Consider the following 23147-nt stretch of genomic DNA (forward strand, 5'->3'; position numbering starts at 1 on the left):
AAAAGCAGTTTGAAAAAGATATTTCATGGGGGGAGTTCCAACAAGGAAATAGGTTCCTTGTTGGATGTACCTTTTCACATGCAATGCACAATGCCTTCAACACTTTATACTTGTCCTGTGATGATCCTTGACTGTATATCCCAAGGATTATGGGGGATGGTGGTATCCAAGTTGAGTCCTGAATGGGGTAACTATGCCCCTGATGGACCAGGTGAGCAGCCTGGGAGTCATTTTGGACTCACAGCTGTCCATGGAGGCTCAGGTTAATTCTGTGTCCAGGGTGGCTGTCTACCACCTGGTACGCAGGCTAAGACCCTACCTGCCCACGGACTGTCTTGCCAGAGTGGTACATGCTCTGGTTATCTCCCGCTTGGACTACTGCGATGTACTCTACGTGGGGCTACCTTTGAAGGTGACCCGGAAACTGCAATTAATCCAGAATGCGGCAGCTAGACTGGTGATTGGGAGTGGCCGCCAGGACCACATAACACCGGTCCTGAGAGATCTGCATTGGCTCCCAGTATATTTCCGAGCACAATTCAAAGTGTTGGTGCTGACCTTTAAAGCCCTAAACGGCCTCGGTCCTGTAAACCTGAAGGAGCGTCTCCACCCCAGTTGTTCAGCCCAGACACTGATATCCAGCACCGAGGGCCTTCTGGCGGTTCCCTCATTGTGAGAAGTGAGGTTACAGGGAACCAGACAGAGGGCCTTCTTAGTAGTGGTGCCCACCCTGTGGAACACCCTCCGTTCAGATGTGAAGGAAATAAGCAGCTATTCTATCTTTAAAAGACATCTGAAGGCAGCCCTGTTTAGGGAAGTTTTTAATATTTAATGCTGTACTGTTTTTAACACTTGATTGGGAGCCGCCCAGAGTGGCTGGGGAAACTCAGCCAGATGGGCGGGGTATAAATATATTATTATTATTATTATTATTATTATTATTATTATTATTATTATTTATTGGTGTTGAGTGTTATATAAATTCAATAACAGTAAAATAATCATAGCAAAACCTGGAGATGCCAGATATTGAGCATTCATGGCAGATGCTCTACCAATGAGAGACAGCTTTCCCCCATATATTTGTACCACCCTGGTAAATAATACAAAGATTGATAAAAGCTGTGTCTTATGGCAAAGGAGGGTGAATTTGATTCCTACTATTGTGGCAAACTACCATTTACAATGATTTCTTACAGCTTTCTTATACGCAAGCCCACACATTTAATAGAATAACAGTTGCCTCTGTAGAAGAGGAAGAGGCGATGATGACAGACAGCAGTGTTCGTTCCTCAGACAGCAGCGCTGTAAAATCCAGCACCAAATATAATAGCAGCTGAAAGCTTCATAATGTTAAAAGAGCATACACAACATTATGAATTTAGAGCCGGCAGTAGAAAAGTCCTATAGTAAATGTTATTTAGAGCAGCAACAAAACTAAAAAAAATAGGGCCATTTTCTCTGATGGAAATGGCCTTAGACTTTGGACTGTCAAGCAATAAGGAGTTTTAAAGCAAAACAAAAAAGTCCGAAGGCCATTTTCACAAGTGGCACTTAAATCTATCTTTGCATTTCCTAGTATTTTCACCTCTCAGATTCAACTATTAAGCCTATATCTTATGAAAATGCCCTGAGTGCCACAAATATGAAGCAGGAGGTAAGAAAGGTAAAGGCAACTGGTTTTATCTCCACAGTACTTAGGCCAGAGGGGGCATGTCTAACCACTCAGTGAAATAACACAATATCCCCCTTAAGCCTTTTGTCACAGTGGAATGGAACGGTGCTGTGATCCCAATACAAGTAAACGAGCTTGTTCATATTTGTGGTTTGCCCTTGAGCAGTGGTTTTAGGTGAAGTGTGAACACAGTCACCATGGGTCAACTGGCAGTGAGGAGGCATCAAGTGTAGTGGATATTGTTTCTCAGGGGACATCAAGGCCAAGCAAAGTTTATTGCTTAGAACCAAGCCGGGGGGCGGGCAGGAAAGGCCCTGGGCAAGAGGAAAGGTAGGGGGCTCAGTTTTGGCATCAATGACCCAGCAAAGAGGCATTTACAGAGGACAAATGCCTTCTGTTATCATATTGTTGATAGATTCTAGCTCATTAGCACTTGAATGCAGAAAGAAGTAGCCCATAGGTCACCCATAGCTTGTGATTCATCATTCATGTGCCTACATCTCTTGTAGCCAAGTTCTGAAGTTGCTGTAAAAAAGAATATTTTTTTTAAAAAAAAACATTTAACTATTCAGTGTTGCCGATCGACACCTATAGCTTGGACAAACCAACTGAAATAGGTATGTGAAATCAGAAAACCCTGCAATTTTAAAGAACACTAGCCCATGAAAGAGGGTGAAGTCACTGGCTCCTAATTCACGTAAATAGAAATTTGTAGGTGAGGGGGCTGGGGGTGACCCCTTTTCATGGATTGGACCAATTCAGATTGCAAGTGAGGGATCTCTATTCTGTGGGGCTTGGACAGGCGTTCGTATACAAATTCCTTTCCATTTGAGTTCTCTGTAAAATTCTAGCCTTCCTTCTCTGTCACTCTCTGTCCCTGTCTCTCTCTCTGGGGGTAGGAGCGGACATCCATGCATATAAAAAGCTAAGATATCAGCATGCTGGGCTAGAACACTTCTCCCTAATCTCTCGCTTTCTGTCTGCAGGAAATGTTGTGTATGAAGCGCCAGTCAACCATGCAATTCTTCAACTGCAGTCTCTTGTTTGTGAATGATAACTGTAATAAACTCATGCCTCTAGAGTGGAGTTTGCTGTGAAGACAAAGCTGTAGGCAAACAAAAATTAGAGATAGCTGTGCTAGTTTAATGGTTGCCTTTATTACAACCTGCCCAAATACAGATAGGCAACCTGTGTCCCACCAGTGTTGTTCGGCTCCAGTTCCCACCAGCCCCGGCCACCACGGTCATTAGTCAGGGATGATGGGACTTGTAGTCCAACAACAGCTGGAAGGACACAGGTTCTTTACTTCTGCGCTAACATGTAGCTGCACTGTGACAGTTTTGTTGGTTGCCATATAATAAAATCATATAAAGTCTGCTGTGGTTTTCCTGTTTTTCTTGAGTTTTCAAAAGATCCATCTTTACATAATTCCCAGTTCCTGAGAACCGATGGTTTTGAACTCAACTGAGAGATGACTGAAAAACACTTGAGAAATGTATGTGCTGTAGTGTGGTGGTTTCCCTTTTCTTATTTGTTAACTTCATATATGAATAAAACATAACTACCACATTTTCATTCACTGTCGAGCCACTAAAATGTCAGTATTACAGAATGCTTTCTCATGTTTGATTTGATTATAGCAAAGGATGTAATGCCAAGAGTAATTAGATGAATAACTAAATTGAGTAATATTCTATTTGGATACATGAGATTGTACTAGTGGACATTAGCATATAGAAGATGCACTGGGCTGCTCATTAGTTAATTGTTACTTCTTGTAGCAGTTAAATGACTCTTCATGAATATGATATACAATCATATAACATCCTTAAGAGATGGGCTTTTACAAATGGGACACCACCACTGAGAATGCCTTGTCTCATGTCACTACTCCATGGGCTGCACGCATTGACATGACCAAAAGCAGGGTCTTCCCAGTGATCTCAAAAGCTGTGCATGGCTTTTTCACTAATCCCAATACCTTAAATTTGATCTGGTAGCTCAGAGGAAGCCAATGCAGTTCTTTAAGGACTTACTACATGTCATCCCATCTTGTTGCCCAGCACAACAATCTGGCATCATCCTGCACCAGTTGCAGCTTCCAGACCATCTTCAGGGGCAGCCCAACACAGAGGGCATCCCAACAGTCCAATTGTGAAGACATTAGAGCATAATTCATAATGTTCTATACATAGTAATACATAAGCCATGGTATCTAGGTCCAGGCATAGAAAGTATCAAGTGATGGCTACATAAGCAAATATAATGTATAGTTAAACTCCTTTTCCCTTCTATCTTTCTTTAACATTTGCTTGGCACAGAAAGCTTAAATTTTGGTAGATGTTGACAGAATGGACACAGATTGTACAACACTGGGCAAGTCATTAGCACATCTCATTTTTATAATTGTATACCAGTGCCATGTGTTTTTCTTGAGATACGGCTTTTCCTAGCCTGAACCACAATACTAACTTTGAGTTATATCTTCTGAGTCTTTTCTGCCAAAGGCTGGTGATGGTGGAATTCCTGTACTTGGAGTAGGTTGGACTAGATGACCTATGAGGTATCTTCAAAAACCTAGAAAATGTGGGAATTCCAGGGAAGGGCTAGTGATGAAGAGCATCTGTGTAGAGCAGCAGGGACTGATCAGTCAGATCCACCAGCCCAGCAGTGCTTCAGGCAGATGTCAGGACCCTTTCCTTGAGCAGAGGAGGAGGAGGAGGAAGACTAGTATTTCACAGAGAATTCAAATACCCAGAAGTGTAGCCCCTCACTTGAAAATGCAAGCATACAAATTTCATTCAACAACAGGATGTTGTTCATATGAAGTTGGTTCAGGTATTTATGAGTGGTGTGTGAGTCCAGTATGAGACTTCATTTAACGCATTAGTGAAAAACCTAGGCCATAAGGCTTCCTCCTGATATGATAGCTTTGTATGTGGCAAGAGAATTCAAAAGAAACCCTCACATCAATTAATGAAAGTAATTATTAAACTGAATAACATATTTATTTTAAATAGTGTTTCCATCAAGTTGATATAATCTTAGAAGGACTGTAACATTTGCCTACATTGATGTTTAAATTACCTCATTGAAACAGCTCTCCACACAACTGAAATTATTGGAACCTCTACTCCTCTTTTTCATGGGGTTGTAGCAAAATGGTTGAAACTATAATCGTATGTGAGGCCACCATATAAACAGCTTTCCACATTAAATAACGTTTCCATATTTCTATTTGCATTGTCTTGTCTTGTAATGTGTGGATTGGGCCTAAGTAAACCAACAAAACTACAGCTCCCATGGTTCTTAGGAACAATCCATACAGTACTGCCATTTATGTTTATACTGTGGATGTGCCCTATAGTGACTCATTACCAATCCCTTTGTGTAATAACCACTCATTTTTCAACTCTATTAATTTTATTTAATTGCAAAGGGAACAAGGGAAATGTCGATTATCACAACGGGAATGAGAATGATGTGGTTCTGCTATGAACTGTAATTAACTCTAGACCCAGTCACAGGCTCAAGTGAGCCCCAGAGCCAGACAAATTTTCCCAACCAAACTTATAAAGGTAAAAGTTTGACTGAACAGTAATGGAGGGGCATTTTATTTGGGCCTTTCTCAGAACTCAGAGAAGTATGTGAAGTGCCCTGGGCACTCATGGCAGTGGTTGGCAACATGGTACTATGGGGCACACAGGTGTCCACAGATGCTTCCTCTGGCACCCACAGTGTCATCTCTCCTAGGTTGTTAAAGGGCCTGGAAACACAGCCTTATGAGGAGCAGTCAAGGGAGCTGGGAATGTTTAGCCTGGTAAAGAAGAGACTGAGAGGAGATATGACTGTTGTTGTTTAGTTGTTTAGTCATGTCCAACTCTTCGTGAACCCAATGGACCAGAGCACACCAGGCACTCCTGTCTTCCACTGCCTCCCCTAGTTTGGTCAAACTCACGCTGGTAACTTCGAGAACACTGTCCAATCATCTCGTCCTCTGTTGTCCCCTTCTCCTTGTGCCCTCAATCTTTCCCAACATCAGGGTCTTTTCCAGGGAGTCTTATCTTCTCATGAGGTTGCCAAAATATTGGAGCCTCAGCTTCACAATCTGTCCTTCCAGTGAGCACTCAGGGCTGATTTCCTTAAGAATGGAGAGGTTTGATCTTCTTGCAGTCCATGGGACTCTCAAGAGTCTCCTCCAGCACCATAATTCAAAAGCATCAATTCATCAGCAATCAGCCTTCTTTATGGCCCAGCTCTCACTTCCATACATCACTACTGGGAAAATCATAGCTTTAACAATACAGACCTTTATTGGCAAGGTGATGTCTCTGCTTTTTAAGATGCTGTCTAGGTTTGTCATTGCTTTTCTGGAGATATGATAGCAATCTTCAAATATCTAAAGAGCTATCAAATGGTTTCTCCTGCTCCAGAGAGTAGGATCCAAACCAATGGCTTCAAGTTACAAGAAAGGCAAATCTGACTAAACATCAGGAGAATGTTCTGACAGTAAGAGGTGTTTGACAGTAGAACAGACTCCCTCAGAAGGTGGTGGACTCTCCTTCTTTGGAGGTTTTAAAGCAGAGGTTGGAGTGCTGTAGTTGTGTTTGACAGCTCCTTCAGCAATCCTACCAGTTCTACTATTCTTCTTAGATTAACTGATGCAATTTGTTTTACTCTTTAAGCTGCTGAGTCTTTCTTAATCGCCATGGATTCATGTGGAATATAGAAAAACTGCAATTATAAAATATTATATACATACACACACACATTAGCTTGCCACATGAAATGATTTTTAACACACATGGATATAAGTTAACAGAAGATATTTTGGTCCTGGCAAAAGGACCAAGTAACTGTAAACCAATTTAAGCAGGCAACCTGCAATAGGGTTCTACATGGAAAGTATTCTGCAGCAGCAGACCATTTGTCTGCATTAGCAACAGATTTTTATTTCATCTTCTCTTGACAAAATGTAAATGCTGGACTATGTGGCATGGATTTTCCTTTGTGTCATGGAAATAGAGGTTCTATAAAAATATAGAATTTCAGTGCAGCTGGTATAATACTATGTCAAATGTAAAAGTCAGTGGATTTCAACATCTTTTTTAAAGAAACCAAAAAGCCTTTAAAAATATATTGGTAGCAAATTTATTTCATATACTTGGTGCAATACTGAACAAATGACAGAGTGCAGATTAAGTGTGTTTACTTGGCTCCTTGGTATATGTGGCTCAATACATACATTTATCTTGTGCATATACAATTCCTTGATGTGCCAATAAAATGTTATACGTAGGTGACATAGCATGTGAATCATATCTCAGACAGTTTTAGGAGTAATTCCTGCATATGTCTATCCATTTCCCCCCATAATTCATAAAAGTAACTTCCCAAGATTCAGAGATTAAAATAGGGATACTTGTAATAATGCTACACTCTTACCAAGAATCACTAACTGACTGATTTCTGACTCCAAGATACTCCAGTCTTAATAGCCTCTCCCACTCCCAAGAAGGTGCCTGCACATTACATTAAAGACATGCTAGGAAAAAATAATTGCTCTACACTTCTTAATTGTCCCCACCAACGCATGAAGACTATGAAGCATGACTCACTAGGTTTGTCTGCATGCATTTATAACCTGGGTATCAAATCAAATCTCAGCCCAAAGAGCCACTTCTAGTATCCCACTGCCAACATTGGGTTGGGGGGAAATAGTGCCAGAAACAGGAAGGAGCTCTAAGACCTTCTTGTAATGACACAATGCCCTGAGGAAACTTCTCTTCTGATCTCAGCCCTGCAATATGCAGAGAAAAAATACTGGGTGTGTTAACAAACTGCATTGATCTAGCCATTGTTCACTTTGGGACATTTCTCCTGTACCATCACCACATGGAAGATTAGGTGGGTTTTGGAGAAGGCCAATTTTCCATAAAATGTGCAAAATATAATAATTGTGTGGTCAAATATCATTCAGAGCTGATGTGTTGCATTTGTACACTGTGCTTGTATATATATATATATATATATAAAACACTGTCATGGAATAAAATTGTATCAATTGCATGTTACCTCTTTTGAAAGTAAGTTATAACTAGACTTGAAAGCAGTCTGATGCCACTGTGTTTCTTAGCTAAAAAGTGAACACATCAAAAAGGGAATGTGATTTCCAGCAAGTGGCCAATACTAAAACAAAAAACCCACACATGAATTGGATCCCCACCCTGACTCCAGACTGCTTTGTTTTAGTCACATATACTAGAGCCTTGATGAAACTGATATATTTAGTTTCAATGTGTTTGCTGAGAGGAGTTGCACCAGTTCAGCTCAGTTATGTAAATTACTTGGACAAAAAGAGTTGACAAAGCAAAGTTGGGCATCAGTGAACTCAGAGTGACTCTGACAGCTCATCAGCAAAGCTATGTGACAGACCAAGGCTTCACTCTACAGTTAGAAGCACAATACATGCTGCTTTCAAAGTGAATGCAAGCAAGGAACCAGATGCTTTAAGAAAGATGTCTGAAGCAGAGCTAGAATAAACTTGCTTGCGTAAACTGTCCACTGAATTTTTCTTTGCATATTTGGATGTGGTATTCTGGCTGAACATTCACTAAATCTTTGATACCCAAGTCAACATCTATGATTCAGTTAAGACAAGCCTTACTGGATCAGACAAGTGGCCAATCTGGCCCAGTATCCTGTTTCCCACAGTGGCCAACCAGTTGCCTCCCTGGGAAGCCCAAATGCAGGGCATGAAGGCAACAGCTTTCTCCTGCTAGTTTTCCTAGAAAACTGCCTCTAAAATGGACATTCTCTTTGCCAAATTCCCTTTTAAAGTTATCAGCTTTATGTGATGGTAGATAACTAATAGTACTTGAGAGATGATGTGTAATGGTATTTAAAGTTGGTATGTAAGGGTATTTGCTACTCAATTGCCTTTGAGACATACCATGCAATGCTATTTTGTTTTTAGAGGCTGGCAGCTTATGAAAATTTCATGCATGATGGCCCACAAAATCAAAGGACACCGACATCTAAAACACAAAATATCAATTGTGGCTTAAATTTCACATTTTCAAACTGCAAATGTTTTGCATTAGGAATTTAAATGGTGAACATCTAGAACATCTTCATACATGTGGCATATGTAAATTCTCTTGAATGTACACTCTGTTCTACTAACAATGCTGAATTAGTTGCTTTCTTATCTATATAACAATTTTGTGAAAATTGCTATGTAAAAAATAACAAATAAATTTCCCATATCAAGCTGCCCAACCAAAGAGGAAGCAAAAAATAAAATAAAATCCTTTGCACTTGAATTTTATTTTTGTATATTTATTTATTTGTTTATTTTGAGAGCTGTTGAAAGCTACAGGCAAGACCGTATTTCCTCTCAGCCTTTTAATAGCTGCCCAGTTTGGGTGAAGAGGGAGTTTTTGCACTTGGTTGCATCTTTAGGCTCTCACACCTGCCTCAGCTATTTCTAGACCTGTCAGAAACCGCTTGGCCCCACCCCAAATCTGCACAAGGTTTCCCCTCAGAGACTGGATATCTTTTTCTTCACTCAGCCCCTCACTCCCATCAACTTAATACTAGAGTTTTAGTTTTTAAGAATTCTGCTGCCCTTTTAACACTGACTAAATTCAGACTTGGCAGCTTAACATGTTTATGTAGCCCTTCCTAAGAAGGGCCTAGCTACACATGGCATTAAATGTGCCTCTTGTACTGCCATGTTGTTAAAACAAAACAAATTCCTTCCAGTAGCACCTTAAAGACCAACTAAGTCAGTTCTTGGTATGAGCTTTCGTGTGCATGCACACTTCTTCAGATACACACGAAAGCTCATACCAAGAACTGACTTAGTTGGTCTTTAAGGTGCTACTGGAAGGAATTTGTTTTGTTTTGACTATGGCAGACCAACACGGCTACCTATCTGTGCCATGTTGTTGTTTATTATGCAAAACTAAGCATATGGGAGCAGATCTATTCTAAATTGGGAGTGGTGTGCATAGGAAGGGGAGGTTTAACCATTCCCTCCTTCACCATGTTTCTGGCAAAATTTCCCCCACTGCACATGCTGCTCTTAGTGATGGGGGAAAGCTCAGACTGACACCAATGAATGTTTTCTTCCGCTGGTAACTGCAGTACGGGGGGGGGGGCATTTTCAGGATTGTGACAGGAAAGGAAAGGGGGTAAACTGACTCTCAACAATGAAAAAAGGGGGGCACTAAATGTAGGCATAAACCAGAGAAGGAAGTTATCAAAGTACTCTGAATACTTTATTGTTGTCTGATGCATCTTAGAAACAAGACATCTCTTCCTCAAGGACAAATCCCCCTTATCAGCACCCTGTAAATACATACGACAGCAGCAGTTTTCTGTTTTGCCTGGGCCAGCCCTGTGTAGCTTCCATTGCACTGGTCAAATATGGCACAGCTCACTATGCATTGTTCCAGTCAAAGTTAAAATCCAAATAATCTCAACTTTAAAAAGAAAAAGGTAAAGACAGTGAGTCTACCCTTACCATGTGGGTTTGGGAGTGACCTACTTTAAAGTCTAGCCGAAGTCGTTCCTTCAGAGTTCTAAGCTTTTACTTTTACAACCAATTTATGTTCTTCTCTTCCATTTGCAGAGCGATGATCCGTTTTTTATCACGGGGGAGTCTGTAACCAACTTTAAGTGTCTGATAGTAAATTTAGGGGTAGTTTAATAGGTTAGAACAGGACTACACTGTCTTCTTCAATAACACTTCCCCTTAAGTGTTAGAAATATGGGCACCAAACTCTTCAGCGAATAAAATGCAGTGTCATAAAAATACTTCATCTACCTGGGACAACTGTCATCGCTAGAACACTAATGGTGACAGATTCATTGCTTCCAAATGGAAACAGAAAAAGCATTATGTACTTGGTGAAGCTGGTTCTATTTATGGAGCAACACTGACACAGAAAAAGTAGGTATGGAATATGGTTTAAATAGTCTGTATTTTCTATGGTCTGGTTCAGACAATCATGTATTGGCTTAATAAGCACAAGATTTTTGACTATACGCCAAGCCCCTTACCTGCTCCCCTTTATGGTATCCAGTAGATATTACCTGTAAATCTTCAGTTAACCATTATTTCATATTTTGTCCAAATCAGAAACAATGGTTAGCAGGTTTGGAACAAGCCAGAATCTTAAACCAACTTGATAAGATTCTGGCCTTGATAACCAAAACTTCCTGATTTGAACAAAGCAGGCAACGGTGGTTCATTGGAGACTAACGGGCTTCATTTGTAGTTAATACGGGCCCTAGTGGGCGTTCATAGCCAACAGTTATGGCACACCATGAGCAACTATGATGAATTAAGATGAATGATACTGTGTCCTGACTGTGTGATTTTTGTGTAAGCTGCCTGGAACTTTATGCAAACTTTTGCTGCTTTAGTTGCTGTTAGATGAGACCTTGGCATCATGATAAGAGTCACAGCAAATGACCACGAAGCCATAACAAAAGTGAGAGCGTCATATGTTTTGGCAAGCCAGTGCTAGAAACTGTGTCAAAGTGTCCTGTTTGCAGAACCGCTGATACAGCAGCGCTCCCAGCTATTCATTTCCCTGTTCCCAGGTAGATTGTGGTCATTCATGGCCTATGTCTTATGTGGGTCTGCTCACATGAGTAATAAAATTAATGCGAAATTCACCAAAAAAGAATCCAGCCCTATGGTCCCATTACTGATTGATATTAAATGTGTATTCGGGTTTTTCAGTTAGTTCATTGAGGGTTTGAGGGTTTTTCTTTTGTCTTTCTTCTGTTTAGCATTTTTATCATGCTCAAGTGTTTTGCAGTATTTACAAGAATTGTGTGAGGCAGCGAAATATTGTTTCCAGTTTAAGATGTGTAAGACCCGGCCTTCCTAAGGCCATTCAGGGAATTCATGCTAGCTATGGAATTTGATCCTGGGTTTAATGGCTTTCCATGGATTTTGGAAGTCTAACTGTTGAACATAATGGGCTAACAAGTGAAAATGAAATATTTGATCCTGTCATAATATGTCAGGACATCCCAAGACCCCAATATCATCCTAATCTGTCACACTAAAAACAACTACCAGCATGGTTTGAGAAGTGGCTATGGGAAAAAAATATTCCTTGAGGTCAGTTTACAAATGACCTGGATATTATTTTCTACTAAGTAATGAGTGAGCTGGCAAGGTGCTTGTGAAGGAGATAACTATGAGGGGGAGCCAGGGACCTCAGGGCTTTCACTAAATTGTTTCAGACATCACATTGTGGGCATGTGTTTTATGTTCTGACAGACATTTCATTGGGTGCTCTGTCATCACACCAACTACTTCTGTTGGCTTGCTGCCTGACCACAACCTAACAATTTTGTTTCCATCTGCCCAAAGGGAAAGGATGCCTCCTAGATTAGGGGTGGGGAACTTTTTTACAACTGAGGGCCACATTTCCTCATGGGCAACCTCAAGGGGGGCAAATGCCATTGGTGGGTGTGAACAGTGGTGTAGTATGGGGGCTGGGGGGCATGGCCCCAAGCACAAAATTCTGAGGGGGCACAACCAGTCGCCCACACACAGGTGCCAGCTTCTATGGGGATCCCTGCCTAGCTATGACAAAGCCAGCTGAGCAGCTCATGCTCACAGTGAGTGGGCGTGGATTGAGGGGTGACCTCTGTGGCAAGCAGCACAGAGCGCTGCCACTTGACTTGAGTGGGCACTCTGGTGGCATTGGTGGCTTGCCCACCCTGGGCACCAGCAGCTCACGCTACACCACTAGGTGGGAAGAGGCAAAAGTGGGTAGCACAGCCAGTGTGGCCCTTACCTTAGAGTACTGTGTGTTGTACAGTGTGCTCTATTTCAGCTGTGCAAAAATCAAAATTTTTACTTATACACATATCACCACCCAACCACCCCATCTGTTCATCCTCCATCCTAGCAAACAGGGGTATTATGACAATTCAAGGCCACTTTCTAACCAGAGCCATCAGGGAAAACATGAAGCAATGCCACTGAAGATAGAGTATGTGACGTTGCGTGGCCTGAGAAGAGTCCCAAGAGTCAGATAAAAGGGCCATTGGACAGAGTAGGACTTACTTCTGAGTATACATGCATAGGGTTGGGCTGGATTTATGTGGAAAGATGACTAATGCAAACAGAATGAACTCAAATGCGCCTCCTGGTTCTAAACATATTAAGGGGACAATGGAACAAATGGTGGCTTCATTAGTAGTATAGTATGGAGGTTAAAATGTCATTGGTGTTTAGATCACACCTGTCTTCTAATTGCAAAGCTCTCACTCTTTCACTTTGTCTAATGCAAAGGGAAAAGAGAATTTCCAAATATTTATGAAAGAGGAGTTTGCTTACATCGTGGTACAATTTGGCATTGTGGTTCCAATGTCAACAGTCTGCTGCTGAAACTTCCAGTAATTTTTATCGCAGGCACTCAGATGTTGTCACATGGCAGGGTTTTGAGCTGGCGTGTGAAATTTGATGAAACGGATTGAGTCGGTGATCTTCTCTTAGTTTATCTTCACGGTTGCCTTCAAAAACCAGAACTTGTGACCAGCACCAAAGACAAGCCATGTAGCTCCTTGGAGGCCTTAGGCTCTGGGGGGAGGAGGAAGCTCTAGCAGGACTTTCCCCCCCCCACTTTCTTTGGCTTGCTTGTCTGCCACAAACTTTTTCAGTTACTTCAGAGCTCTATTCTGCTGCAGAAAGAGCCTCAGATTGGGATGGGCAAAAGACATAAACTGGAATTGGGAGGTAATGCTGGTGTCCCATTGCACAGGGCCCTGCAAATGTATTGAGCAACTCTGGAGTTGCTCGGCGCCAGATTTAGAGTAGTGTGGCCAGTTCCTCCACACAGCGTGCCAAGTGGGCACAAAATAATAATAATAATAATAATAATAATAATAATAATAATAATAATAATAATAATAATATTTAAGCAGGTGCCTGCTGAGAAGGTCCATTAAAAAGCAACTGTAACAAAAGGGACTATTGTGAAAATAATAAATTGGGGGGGGGGATTTTATTCCTACACCAGAGCACAAAATTATCAAAGTCTGCCCCTGAGTGTTGCTATTTCCATATATTCTGTCTCTATGCATATGCAGACAGCATGGAGAATGTTCTCCGAAATAAGTTCATGTGTATGCAGATGTGCAAGGTCTATATATGTGGAACCGCACAAATGGTTTCCCACCAACACCCTTGTGATTCTTAACGCTACAATGTTTTTGACGCTAACTCTGGCATTGTCTAAGTGGTTGACTTAATAGTGAAAAAATGTTCTCTGTACTCTGCAAAAAGTCATGGTCAATCTCATTCTAGCTTACGCATTTTGTTTGAAACTCTGTTTATACATGATAAAATATCTTAATGTACACAAGGCCATTAAGTGTTAGATGTTTGAGTACTTCTTGGCGTATCAGTTACGGTTTATAACAAATCATTAATTTTCCTAATATATCCTTGAGGTCTCTTTTATGCAGTTCATCCCCTCCCCACCCCAAATTTGCATCAGCATGCCAGCCTTGAAACATCTTGATAATTAAAATAATGAATCACAGATTTGTGGTGTGTTTTTTGTTTGCCTTTTTACAAGTGTTGGAATTTAAAATAAAAGAGCCAAATGAAATGGACTATGCTTTTAAAGTAACTATTGCATTTCTAGTTACATACATTATATTCTGCTTATAAGATCTACAGTTCTGGTCACAATCCTATTCACACTTACATGGGAGTCAGCCCTGTTCAGTCCAGCAAGCCTAACATTTTAGAAATAACAAAAATTAGAAACTAAAACGAATAATTTCCAATATAAGTCTAATTCTAATTTATACTGGAGATTTCTAGATAGTCAGATGAATTTGTGGCATATCCATGGTTGTTTGTCTTCTGATTGTATGTCTCTTTCAACCTGTGGAGGAGTGTTTATAAGATCATAGAGCCATTCTCCACAATAAATTTACCCTCATTTATGTTTTTGGGGCTATTTTTACTAACTTCTTAAATAATGAACCATTTCAGATTTTATCTTAGGGCCTTTCCAGATTATTGCTTTTGAATGCAAGAGGGGCACATTGTCGTCTCTTTGTTGAATCCAGTCCACATAATATTCCTTCAAAGTTATAGTTCTGTTACAGAGGCATCTTGTTTCTATAGTTCTGGGTGTGTTGTATATATTTATTTTTTTGTTCCTGGAAAAATATTGATGTTCCTTTTGTGCATTCTTTGCCATTGCAGTGCAGAATATGATTGCACCCGCACAAGTATCAGGGACAGTGATTTAATATGTGAATGGATATGTGTAACACAGTCCTTTCACCTGCCTATGTCTGCACCATTTGGCTAACAACACATTTAGAGGCCAAGTCTTCCTCCAGAATACCATTGCAGGGCAGGAATGCTCACTTAGCCATTAAAAATAAAAAATAAAATGGTTGCACCCCAGACTTCTATCCTGCAGTAATTTCACTGAACGTTTGGGGTGCTTCTGGTAGGGTATTTATTGTGGGATGGATGCTCCTCATGCATGCAAATGTTTTGCAGTGCACACACATCAGTTATATTAAAATGCCAGCTTCTCTCTCTGTGTGTGTATGTGTGTGTCCCTTCAATTTAATTTGGATTTCCCCCACAAAGGTTTAAAAATCCTGTTGCCAATGACCTGTTTGAAATATATGAACACCCTATTTACAATTTTAAGCACCTGCCTAGAGGTGCCCCCAGTTGGACTACTTGTGACAGACTTAGCAGAAACAGATCAGAAGACTACATCCAAAGATTAATAAAAGACAAAATCTTAGGCTATAAGCACACTTTGACTTCAGCCTGATGTATGCTGACTTGGGAGTAAGCTTTGTTGAGCTTCTAGCCATTCTTTCTGATGACCTGCCTTTGTGCTTCAGAAAGAAAAAAAACCCCATGTTGTCAGTGGGCAGTTTTAGGAGTGCTAGCAAGGTAAGCATTTGCCTTTCATACTTTTTTAATCATCTAGTAAAATGCAAAATGTTTCCTAATTTAAAGAAATGAAAGGGCTGGATAAACCAATAAATATTTATAGACTGTTACCAAGAATGCACTTAACAAGTCTTATCTCTGGTGGATAAGATATATGAATAGCACACATAATAGCTCTCTTTGGGCATTCAGAGTCAAAGTGTGAAGGGGGCAGCAAGGTCATGTGCACAAGCCCTGCTCCCTGATGTGCCTGTCCTGTAAGAGGCTTTTGCACATTGAGTGGGAAGATCTGAAGAGAATTTCTACCCATGTTTAGCTGAAGAGGATTAGAAATCTCTGTATAGTCAGGAACCTTGCATTATAGGCTTCCCAGTCACATGGAGACTTCTAAACACTTTCATCCTTATGTGCTTAGACACCTCCTTTCGACTTCCTTGCTCAACATATGTGCCCATGCACCCTACACACTTGCCCACATGTTGCTTGAATGTCCCAGCAGTGCTGTTTAGTCCTAGGGTCCTTCCAGGGAGCTCCTAGGCCCTGAGCTGTGAGCATCAGTCACCTGAGGCCTGGCAGAAGCAGCTGAAATAGGAACTTGTAGATGCTCATGGAATTGTGCAGGATGGTGCCAGGCCCATAAGAATACTGGGAGGATGTGACACAGATGTTTGAATGCCAGCTCTTATTTCTGGACCCCAGAAAGACAGAAAGGGAATGAAAGGCAAGTGGCATGGTGTATGAGCTCACCCATGGCATCTCCCTCAGACAAATCTATGAGAAACTGCAATCATTTTGGAAGGACCCTAGGACTAAACAGCTCAACATATGTGCCCATGCACCCTACACACTTGCCCACATGTTGCTTGAATGTCCCAGCAGTGCTGTTTAGTCCTAGGGTCCTTCCAGGGAGCTCCTAGGCCCTGAGCTGTGAGCATCAGTCACCTGAGGCCTGGCAGAAGCAGCTGAAATAGGAACTTGTAGATGCTCATGGAATTGTGCAGGATGGTGCCAGGCCCATAAGAATACTGGGAGGATGTGACACAGATGTTTGAATGCCAGCTCTTATTTCTGGACCCCAGAAAGACAGAAAGGGAATGAAAGGCAAGTGGCATGGTGTATGAGCTCACCCATGGCATCTCCCTCAGACAAATCTATGAGAAACTGCAATCATTTTGGAAGGCAGGATTAAAAGCTGTGCTGACAGATGGGTATGAAAGCAATACAAAGGAATTCAATAAAGACAAATGTCAAACATTCCAAACTGATGTATCAACATCATTTACAAGGGGGGGGGGGAATAGTACTGCTCTACACAGAACTGACAAGCCTGCACCCAGATTCTTGTCAGGGTACCACACTTAGAAGAGGCATTAAGTGGTTCATAATATCCAGAGGATGTGAATTTGGTGGGGGTTTTTGTAACAACATTTATGTGCCACCTAATTGTAATAGAAAACCTTGAAGTGGTTGACCAAAAGAATAAAGCAATAAAATTATCAGTAAAAACTGTTATTGAAACATTCAAAAATAATTCAAATAAACAATGAGCTAAAGCCAGACCAGCTTTTACATGTCTGGATAGGCCTGCCTAAACAAAAAATTTTGAGCAACTGCTGGAAAAAGTACAGTGATGGCATCTGCCTGATATCAAAAGGCATACCTGTGTGCTGCCACACTATGGAACTCCCTGCTGTTTGATATCAGGCAGGTGCCTTCACTGCACCATAGAGTTTACAGTGGTACCTCAGGTTAAGAACATAATTTGTTCCGGAGGTCCGTTCTTAACCTAAAACAGTTCTTAACCTGAGACACCGCTTTAGCTAATGAGGCCTCCAGCTGCCGCCGCACTGCCGGAACACAATTTCTGTTCTCATCCTGAAGCAAAGTTCTTAAACCAAGGTAATATTTCTGGGTTAGCGGAGTCTGTAACCTGAAGCATCTGTAACCCGAGGTACCACTGTATTTAGAGAAATCACACCACATTCTTAGCCTCATGAATCTGGCATCTGGTTGGCTGTTGTAGGGAGTAGTATTATGTATCCGCAGTGCCTTAGTATGGAAAGTAATTGAAAGTCTGCATATGAAAAATATTAGCTGATTAGTGCATAAGAGGATATTATAGACAGATAGATGGATGGATGGATGTGCATGATAAATAAGTGATGAGTCATACCCTTTTCATTAAAAAAGGTAGGGTTCATTAATTGTATGTTGTGTATTCGCTCACTGAAAGAGAATTATGCATAGCAAATAAAGCACTTGTTTGATACAGTTTCTACAGGCCCCTTTCCCTTCTCCCTTTTTAAGTGCAAAGTAAAATCTTTTTTAAAAAATTCAGACAAAGGCTGGAAGTGATTGGATGAATTCCCATATCTCTGCGTTAATCCATAACCCATTAATTAAAAATGAAATTAATTAAGGATTACAGCCCCAGAGAACATTTCCAAATGATAGTGTGCTGCTAGCTTGCTTGAGACAAGTTAGCTGAACAGATGGAATTGTCACAGTTTCCAGGGTGTACACATTTTTCAGGAATTCCTTGTGGTGACTGTTATGTAATACATAATAACAAGTGGTGAGAAAAATGCTGGAAGAGAATTCTAAAAATTGACCGGACCCAACCCCTGCACCACTCCACCCCGTAACAAAACCAAAAAGTTTCGTGGCAATATTCAGTCAATAGTAGTAGCATAAATGATCACTTATGCATCAAACTAAACAAGTTCTGTGATTAGAATTCCTAATGTATTTTCCTGCTACACAAAAAGCCAGGTGCCCTGAGCCAGATTAAGACAATGTCATGAACGGACCGGGTGCATTGTATCCCCACTGATATTGTGGCCCATCTCCTATTTGTCCCTATTGGTGAAACCAATGGGCATACATGGCTCTGCTCACAGTATTTAACAACTATTAGCTTCAGGTGGAAGTTTTTAGTGGTGAAAACAGCATGGAGGTAAAGTTTAAACTCACTCTGTTCCACACAGCACTCCTGATCAGAATCATTTCCCTCTTGTAAAAGAAAATTATGTTGGGAGTTCGAAGGACAGAATGCTAACACCATGATGCGCAAGTATCAACTGATATAAGGTGAATCAGAAGTATTTTAATTAATTAATAAATTCTGAGGAACAAGCCAGTGCAGAGCATCCTGGACTATAGTGTTAGCTTGGATGTGAGTCATCCAAATAACAACAATTATCATTACGATTATTATCATTATCATCATGAAATCTTTCAGGCATTTACAGATCTTTTGGATGGTCACGGAGTTTTAAGATCAGTGAAATGTTGGCGCTGTTGTGAGTCCTGCAATATTGATTTTATCTTCCTCTACGCTGCATTAGTTTTTATGTTTCTCCTTTTTTGCTGTCATGTCCCTTTTTTAAAACTTTAATTGTAAGCTTACCAGAGAAACTTGGTTATTGGGCAGCATATAAATGTCACAAATAAATATAATAGATAATAAATATTTCATTTTTATGCACCTATCACCATCAGTGTGTATGGTGCTTTGCAAAGTAAAAGAGGTCGGGTCCCTGTCCCAAGGAGCCTGCAAATCCAAATCCAAAATGTTCCGCATTTAGCAATAGTCAAAGTGGTGGTCTTCACGAAATTACTCATTCACTCATCCTAACCTTCCCACCTCACAAAGTTGTTGTGAAAATATGCCACATTTCTGAACCCCGTGCAAATAGGCTAGGACACAAACAAAAGAAGCTTTTAATTACTTCATGTTAAAGATGATGGAATAAATAACTGAGCCGCAAAGCAATAGATTTTTCTTTTCTTTCTTTTTGACTTTCAGGTACTATAGAAGTCTTCCACAGGGCATTCCTTTCATGTCTACTCAAAGGTAATTCCCACTATGTTTAATGGTAGCAAACCTGTATTAGGATTTCAACAGGGCTCCCTCTCTGAAATTTATAATCAACGTAGGGTAAACATGAACTTTGTCATCAGCCAACCCATAACAAATAGTAAGCTGCAAAGTTTATGCCGAAATCTACACAGAAGTAATGGTGAACCTTGTAAGGGGACTTGGCTTCTTCAGCAGTAGCAGTATGTCTAGCGTCTTGCACGCCATCTGGTAAGAAGAGCGCGCAAATTGACTGGAGGGACATGGCCATCTGCTTTTGTCAATAAAGAAGCCACATGAATTGCTTGAGGATTGATGCAAGCCATTTGCAGTCCAGTGGATAAGAAGAAGAGGAGTCTTCCTTTCAGCAGGAGGAAAATATTTTGAGTTTGTAACTATTACATCGGGGGGAGGAGATGGGAGATTCAAAAAAACTATTTGGATTTATGCTTACAGGCGGATGACAGTATTTCCTGCTACATCCAGTGTTACTTCTTCGATGTGCCACTACACATAATGTTCCACGCCCTTCTGTTGGACCATCTCCCACAGGTGATGCAAGAGCATATTGAGTCTTGCTCTAAATGGCTAGCAAGGACATCTGATGCCCAGATTTGAATGAGAATTTGAGCTTTAGAAGGATTGACACTTTGTAAGCACTGCCTTAATGAGACCACTTTCTCTGCTAATTGCTGGAAAACCTCTTCCATGGCATCAACAGGAGAACTGAAGAAATGAACATGTTAGCTCTTTTTTGTCATGGCGTCTGAGCACTAAACATTTGATCATACTTATGCCCATACATTAAAGAGTCCTCCATGTGTCCCTTATATTGTGCATTCATGATTATTTGTGCACTCAGTGGTATCAGGGCGGTTACACACTATCCTGCTTTCAATACTGTTTGCACATGCAAAGGTTTTGGGGTGAACACCCGGCTTCATTTCCAATCAGTGCATGTCATATAACTTCCCGTTGAAAACCTAACTGTTTCCACCAAAATGTTCTGGTTTATTTTCTGTCCTGCTTTTATTGCACTACAACACAACAGTATCCCTCCAGACAGCAATAAGACAATGATACTGGGGAAACACCACAAATAAAAATGATGAGTTGATGGTCTGAGATAAATCCACCACTAATGTACTAGTATTTCATCAATGGCATGTTGAAGAAGACCTCTAGGGGGCGGGACCAATCTGGACAGGTCCTAAATGGAGCAAGATCATGTGCTGTTTAACACTTGAATTGACTGCTGCCAGGAATATCCACAGTGCTGCATCAAAAACAAACCCTTATGATGTTCAACTATTTTGCTTGTTCTGGAGAAAAAGGTATAACATGCTAAGGTAGGTTCTTCTGTTTGATACGGGCATCTGCTTGTAGCATCAGCTGGTCTAGGTTGGATCCCTGTTACACATCACTCGGTCTTGTTGATCTCTCATCTTCCTCTGAAGGATATGCAAACAATGTAGACCTTACTTAGCAAACAGCGTTGGCCTTCCCTCATAAAAGCTTGGTCAATATTAGTAAAGGGCTGGACCCAGCCTTAAACAGCTATAGTAGATAACAAAGCTTTGAATTGTGTGGCACAATGCTGGGAGAGGGAGAGAAATAGCATAACAAAAGGAGAACAACATTTGATGGATTGTCCAGAAGTCATAATCCAGAACAGGAGTGAGTAAATACAAGGTGGTCCTGTAAATTTGCTTTTCTTACCCAAATGACTGCCCTGCTGTTTAGGTTTTGGGGTGAACACCCGGCTTCATTTCCAATCAGTGCATGTCATATAACTTCCCGTTGAAAACCTAACTGTTTCCACCAAAATGTTCTGGTTTATTTTCTGTCCTGCTTTTATTGCACTACAACACAACAGTATCCCTCCAGACAGCAATAAGACAGCTTTTATTGCACTACAACACAACAGTATCCCTCCAGACAGCAATAAGACAATGATACAATAAGATACAATAAGATACAATAAGATACAATAAGACAATAAGACAATGATACTATCTGTAACTGCTGTTTAGTATTAGGGAGCAGGGGGAGCACATCTGACACAAAACAACACCTAAATTGTTTTTCACCAGAAAAGCTGAAGGATCTGTGGAAAAACAATGACACCCCACCTTTGCTTGTGCATATGCTACATTGTTTTTTGCACAAGGAAAGAATGGCTCCGGGGAAGGCTGATACATAGGGAACATCATTTGTTAATGTAACTTGTGATCACTTGTTTTTAATTGTTGCTACTTTCTTTTTCAGTAGGAAGGCTTTCAGTGCATACCTAAGAATTGCCTTTTCAGTATGTTCTCAGATAACTGTTGAGGTCAGAACTTTCCAGTAACTTTTGTGAAATTATCCTAGGGACACAGTTACAAAAGCAGCATACAAGGAGTAGTAGAACCTCAGGTGGGGGACACATCATATTTTGTCCATCTTTGGTCCCCACCCTAACTCAGCTCTTACCTGTGGCTTCTAGAAGCTGTCAGCATGCAACAGCGGCCTCACCTCAGGAAACGGCTTCAACTGGCTGGCTAAACCAGGTGAGGGTAGCCAATGAGCCTCAAACTCTCAGTGGATTAGGAAGGCAGTCCATCTGAAGAAGGAAAACATTGATCCTAAACCTCTGTTGCCTTGCAGGATATCTTCAGGAGAAGAAAAGGCTAAGGAATAAACCCAACACTGATCCAGTGAAGTCCCAAAGATAGTTGGATGGCATCTTGTATGCCTCTTTCTGGCAACTCCTGCAGCCAAGCTGGTGCCAAACATATTGCTCTGCTTTCCTTTGGACCACATCTGGGAGGTCGAGAGGGGGGTCGTCATCTAGGCAGCCCAGGACTTCCATACACACTGCCCAGGCTTGTGCCTTGGGAGGTCATTTCAGTGCTGCTAATGCAGCGGTTTGTCTTCACCATTGGAGGTGGACTCCGTTGTATCTCGAGACAGACAGATGCCAACAACCAACACATAGTACACAGTGGCTATAGTTGCTTTGATCCAAATATTTTTCCTTTCACTGCATAAAAAGTGCTGTTAACTTTTTGGGTTTTTTTAAAAAAGTCCACTTGCAGTGTTAAGTGAAAAAAGAATACTCTAAACTCAAAACACTTACAGAACCATCCTGGGTATGCTGACTTGGAAACATGGTGTTCAAAGTGGAGGTGGGCTTACTCCCACATAAGTATGCACAGGATTGCAACATTAATGAGAACCTTTGCAAGCCTATTAGCCTGTGTGTCAGCCTGGAACTGGCTGCATTGGATCAGTGCCTGAGAGATCAGTATCAGCAAAGCTGCCGTAGGCCGGAAAGCACCTTTTGTTCTCAGGGCAAAGAATAGGCATGTTTTAGTTCCTTCACTAGAGCAAAATTTTGTATACATAGCTCATATCCAACCTTTTTCCTTCTGGGGGTCATAGAAGTTAATTCTTAAGATTATGGAAAACCATTTTATATGAACAGTGCAATCCTATGCATGCTTACTTAGAAAAGGGGTGGAGAATTTTAGGCCTGGGAACCAAATGCAGACCCCCCAAGCCTCTCTATTGGGCCCTCAGGTAGAGGCCACGTCCATCACTAGCTCTGCTTCACACTCAGAGGGGTTTTTGCTAGGCTGGAATGTGGCCTTGAATTC

The sequence above is a fragment of the Podarcis erhardii genome, assembly GCF_964252035.2.
Source record: "Podarcis erhardii genome assembly, chromosome: 3".
In the NCBI taxonomy this organism is placed as follows: domain Eukaryota; kingdom Metazoa; phylum Chordata; class Lepidosauria; order Squamata; family Lacertidae; genus Podarcis; species Podarcis erhardii.